This window comes from Humulus lupulus, chromosome 5 (genome assembly GCF_963169125.1).
Source record: "Humulus lupulus chromosome 5, drHumLupu1.1, whole genome shotgun sequence".
NCBI classification, from domain to species: domain Eukaryota; kingdom Viridiplantae; phylum Streptophyta; class Magnoliopsida; order Rosales; family Cannabaceae; genus Humulus; species Humulus lupulus.
This window is the reverse complement of record NC_084797.1, coordinates 105,284,104-105,290,280: the sequence shown is the minus strand read 5'-3', so window position 1 is coordinate 105,290,280 and position 6,177 is coordinate 105,284,104.

Sequence of the window (6,177 nt, the reverse complement as noted above, 5' to 3'; positions counted from 1 at the left end):
CTAACTATGCGATGCTTACTATACGAGAAGCTGTTGGTTCAATAGTTGCATGGCCTTCTCAAAATGTTATTCCAAGAGATATTTGTTTGGTTATTTGTATATATAAATGCTTGTTCAACATTAACCAATATGCAATCCAAGATTATGATAGTATTATTTGATTGATTTGATAGGGAAGATGAGAAAGACAAAATGATAACTGGGCCAATTTGAATTAATATTATGCACCATTTAATTAAAGTTCTAAGGTCACTTGAGTATAGGTAGTTGTAGTAATGTGTGTAACATAATAACTTGTTTATTATTCAAACTCAATTATTGTAAATTTGGTTATGCATCATGATATTATTGACTATTTTAGATAAATGATATGATATTTCATGACCTCATTAGTTTTTCTTCTATGTTTTATTTACTAGATTCAACAAGTGAAGTGCAAAAGAAAATCTGATTTGGAAGGCTTTGGTGTGCTGACATTTGGAAGATCATGAATTCCTACCTTTACTTTTGAATATGTAACTGTTTAAGACTATTTTTTTGGTTATTGTGAGAATGTTTTGTTTATGTTAATTAGGCAGTGTTGAATATCTTAAGAGTTTTGGATTGTTTTTTAGATAATCTTGAATGTATTTTGACACAATCATTTAGTTATATGTGTTATGAACCATATAATTGGTACTCAAAAATATATTTGTACAATGTTAAGGATGTCTTAAGTATATTACATGAAGTGGGTTTGAATTAAAGCAATAAAAAATAATTATAATGTATAGGTTCATATAATAATAATTCAAGCTTATCCAAATATTAGAATAATACAAAAAAATGTGTTATTGTATCTTTTACAATAACATTGGTTTATAAGCATAAAATTATGTTATGCAAACTATTTTCTATAATGCAGAAAATGTGTTATTATAAAGTGTATCATAACACTACTTTATAAGTACAAAAAAGTGTTATATAATCTATTTATAAATACCATAATGAAATACTTATCTAACAATTTAAATAACACAACAAAAGTGTTATCGTAGGCTATACCATAACACATGTCTAATAACTATGGAAAAGTGTTATGCAAAGTACGCTGACCTACAATAACACCGCCTTCCTTAACACATCAAAAAGTGTTATGGTATATATTTGATAATACTTTTTCGGTCTTGTTGAAAATATTTTTTCTTGTAGTGCCTAGTCGGTTGCACTAGCTGAACTAATACACACCACAAGCCCGGTAAGTTGCCAGGAGCCACAGCCGCCAGAGACCCTCATCGGTCGCCATGAGTTCTCACCGCTCGGTTGTGGCCCTCGCCACCCGAGCCTTCTCCCGCACCATAGTGGATATTTGACCTTTAATTGAACAGGACATGTCAGATTACCATTTTTGTGAGACAGAAACATGCCTTCATCCAAGTGTATTGAAAATTAGCCTGATCAAGAAACAAGGTGCCACCGTCAATTCTTCCCATCTCTGAGACTATAAATAGTGCAAATCAAAATGTAACAAGGTTCGAAAAACAAGTTATTAACTGTTCATTTTCAAAGACAGCTCTTACTCTCCATTACTGTAAATGCCACAAGAACTCAATGCAAATAGTGTAAATCAAAATGTAACAAGGATCAAACTCAGTGTATTTGTTCTTGAGGGTTCAAAGTTCATCACAAATGATAGTGACTAAAGTGGACGTAGGTAATCTTTTTTGGGCCGAACCACTATAAATCTTTTTCTCTTTCATTTCTTACTGCATTTTTTTTTGTTTTTTTTTGGCTCACAGTTCATCGTTAAGTTCCATTTTGTGATTTTACACACAAATAACTCTTCATTTATTGTTCTGTGCAAGTTGACGAAAAAAATGAATCAACAGTAGCAAAAGCTTGTTATAGATTATTAATATCAACATTAGTGGGTCTTATTCTTCCTATATCTTCAACTGTGCTCCTAGTAAATCTGTATCTAAAACAATTTTTGCTCTGTGGACTAGCAGAAATCCATGATTGAATCATATTTGAGGATTTATGATCCTAATCATCGTTGAGTCTCAAATTTCCAGATTTCTAGTATTTGATATCGTTGAAGGAGTTTCTAATCAATCTCTTGAAAAGTGGGCATCATCTAATGAACTTTTTGTTCATTTGTCTTTTTCAAGAGATTATGTTTTGCAACAAGGGATACTCTTGTGGTTGATGAGCCTACTATTCCCATTATTGATGAGGATGTTGGGGTTTTATGCTCTTGTAAAACCATATTTCTTATGTAACACTTTTGATTATCAATAAAAGAAGAAGAAATCATGTTTTTTTATCAACTGTATTTCTTGTGTGTTTTATTACATGATTATTGCTTAATACAAACATCCATAAAATCTCGAACATATGTACAATTATTCTTAGAGTTACTAGGTCACAGTGGATTATAATTGTAATTATAAGTTCAAAAGAATTAGTCATAAGATTAAACCTGTAACGACCCGGATTATAAAGACTCGATAATGCAGAAATAAAAACGTTTTCATGTAACAAAATGTCTCAAAAACCCGTATAAAAAAAACTTTTACAAACATAGTTTATGAAGAGTAAACTAAGCCTAGTTTATGAAAATAAAACCACATTTCCAAAAAAAAAAACTTCCCAAAAGGTCGGTCCACATGTACATTCACAAGGTAGACTCCAACGCTCATTGCTCTGCCTCGCCCTTGTTCTTACCTACAACAGGAAACAACTACATAAGCGAAAACGCTTAGTAAGTTCAACTTTAAAACAAAAGCATGCAGAGAAGACAGGTGGTCACTGACCAAGTTACTGTCCATAAATAACAATAGCTCACAAAAATTAGGGTTCCGGATCCATCCGGACCCTACACAATCAATTTCAAGAATGCAAAAGCATCCTGACAAACTTATGGTTATGCCTGATAACCAATGACAAACTATTTCATATAAACAAATAAATCCATGAACTCAGAACACCCCAGAGCAAGCAGATATAATATATCACAATATAATTCGAGACCAACGCTCGACAATTTCCAACAATTCAGGCGTATCACGCCCTCCAGCATAAATGCTAATCTGTAAGAGAGAACCGAGTCTCAACACTAATATCTAGCCAATAAATATCCCCATCAACTATAACTATCGAGTTACCTAGGGCATCGCTACTTATCCAAGAGTAAATCCCTCATAAGGGTAATCATCAAGTTACCTAGGGCATCACTACTTATCCAAGAGTAAATCCCTCACAAGGGTAACCATCAAGTTACCTAGGGCATTGCTACTAGTCAAGAGTGTAATCGAAGTTACATGGGTTCACAGATACTTCTATGTTAATCAGTGGTGTTGGTGAGCAGTTGCCCCTATGGTGTTCAGGCTCACTCAAACTTGGCAACCCCTAGTATCTCTAGGCACTCTCACTGAATGGCCAATATTCACGGCTACTCTCTGGGAATAACTTATCAGAGTACTTGCTCAGGTTCTAACCGTTCACTGATTAAGTAAGCAAGAGGGCCCCTAGGTCCCATTCATTTTGGCGCCCCTAGGTTTAAACCAGCAATCCTCACCTCTTGGCCACTCGTTGATGTAATGAACCGGACATAATAAAATCAAGCAGTGTGATGGGGATCAGCTGTCTAGAATATGACAGATATCTACCGGTCATATTTTCTAAATCAGCACCCACTAAACTAACATCTCTATGAAAACTTTCTACAATAGTGTATATATGTGCATGTGTCTCTACACTAACATACAATACAATAGTCGTTTCATGTTGTAGCCACACAATAGAAGTTGACTTACTTGGAGTCCTTAGCTCTCAGCAGGATTTCACCCTCCAATGTATAGTTTAGATATGCTTAGCCAATACTGTAATTATCCATATAGTATACTCGGATTAATTATGGCACTTCATAATTCATTATTATTATTATTTTGGGCAGCTTGGTCATTTTAAAAAAGCACTTGTAAGGATTAAAGATCCTTATTTGGTTTTAAACCCATTCGAGAAATTCGTACTCAAAAATTTGAGACTAAACCCTAAGTCTTAGGGAGACCTATCCTATGGTCTCGATACTTAGGCTTGGGTATCGCAATAGTATTTTCCCACAATCCACTCAAAATCTAATTCTTTAAAAGTTCTGATATTAACCCGTACTTTCAACAGGCGGTTAAATATATAAAAGATTTTAGCCGATATTATATCCAGAAAATATTAATTAAATTCCTTAATTATTTTTCAAGAAAATAATCTCTTAATATTCCTTTTAGTTTTCTTAAGGTTTTAATCTCTAAAAATCATTTTAAGAAAATAGTCTAATTTTAGCTTGATTAGGAAAAATGTTAATAATTTCTTATCTTGACTAGTTAATTTTCCGAAGTCAATTAATCAATTTTCCTTACTAGAAAAATAATTTACTTAATTATTTTATCAAAATATAGAGTTTTTAAACCCTCTTTTAATTTATCAACTTATAAATAAGTTAAATCTTTTATTTTTAGAAAGAATAAAAATTCTTTAATAAAATAATTCTCACTTAAACTCAAAGTGGTATTTTAGGTCAAAATGTTTTTAAGACTTACCAAGTTTTTATCTTGCAATAAGCACAAAGTACTTTTTATCTTAAGTTCCAAAATCTCATTTTTACACCAAGTGTGAAAATCCCATTTTTCACATTTTTAACTGCATACTTTGTTAGGTCATAACTTGAAATTTACTTACCCAATTGTTACCAAAATTTCCCAATGCCATTTTTGGTATGCCATTTATGTCTTTGTAAAATCTTAGGTCAAAAGGAGCATTTTTTATTGGTGAAAATATTTTCCAAACAATGAGGTAAAAATGACCTTATTTTCAAGTTCTTATTTTTTCCAAACTTTGGCACTTAATAACTTTCAAACCATTCAGTATTTTATTAGCAAATTTTACAGTGGAATACTAGGTTTTTCCAAGAATATGTCGACCAATGTTTAGAAAAAAACTGGGTTCAGTTTCCCTATACAGTGGCTGTCCAAACTTGGTCCCGAAATTAAGAATAGTGGAAAAAACAGTTTTTTACCTAAACTTTGAAATAGCATAACTCACTCATTTCTAAACATTTTTGAGTGTTTCAAAAGCTCAATTTTATGTACTCAATCTCAACAACATCACAGTATAATTTAATTTTGCAATACCAATATACAGTTGATGCTTGACACCTTGGAAGTCAAAGCTCAAAACTTGTATTTTTGTTTTAGGGTTTTCAACAAAACACTTTGGGATTTTGGTCCCTATTTTCAAAAATCAACACACAAGCATCATAAAAATTATAAAGCAACTACCATAGCCTTATTACATCACCAATAACAAACTTTAAGCATTAAATATACAAAATAATGCTTAAAAAAATAAAAACCATACAATAACAACCATAAAAGTAATCTTTTTACCTCTTGTTGTTCTTGCTTTAGGTTTTGATGTTTCTACAAGCTTTGGATCCTTCAAAACTCTTTCAAAACCTTAACCAACTTCCCCAACAACATATATAATTAGCTATTGAAAGACATATGGTTAAATTTTTTATAAAAGTCAAGTTTTTTGAAACTTTACCTTAGGGAAACCCTTCCTAGACCCAAGCTTAAGCTTCCAAGCTTTCTTAGTGTTCTTGATGGTTGAAAATGGAGAGAAAACTTGAGAGAGAATTTCTTAAACAAGATGAGAGTGATTGTGAGAGAGGGGGTTGGTTTTGGGGAGGGTTAGAAGAGTTTAGACAAATCTTAAATGCCTTAAACACTTGAGTGTTTTTACTATGGCCACTTGATGCCATTAACCCTAATATTTAAAATGGGGATTAAACTAAAACAATTTGGTCCACCCAAATAAACTACTTCACATGGCTGGCCACCACTTATTTTATTTATGTTATATATTTATATATATATATTTAATGGTAAATAATTAATTCCTAAGAAAAATCCAAAATCACTTTCTATAACATTTTTCACTCATAATAAGTTTTTTTTTTTAAATAAAAATAAAACTTAACACATAATAATTAAATTAAATGTCTCTCACATTTAATTTAATTCATCACACAATAAAATTTAACCTAAGGTCCATTCATGGAATAAATTTCCCTAATTCGGTAAAATTAAGCATTTAACACAAAATGCCCTAAAATTTCCATTTTCTCTTAAGTTTATT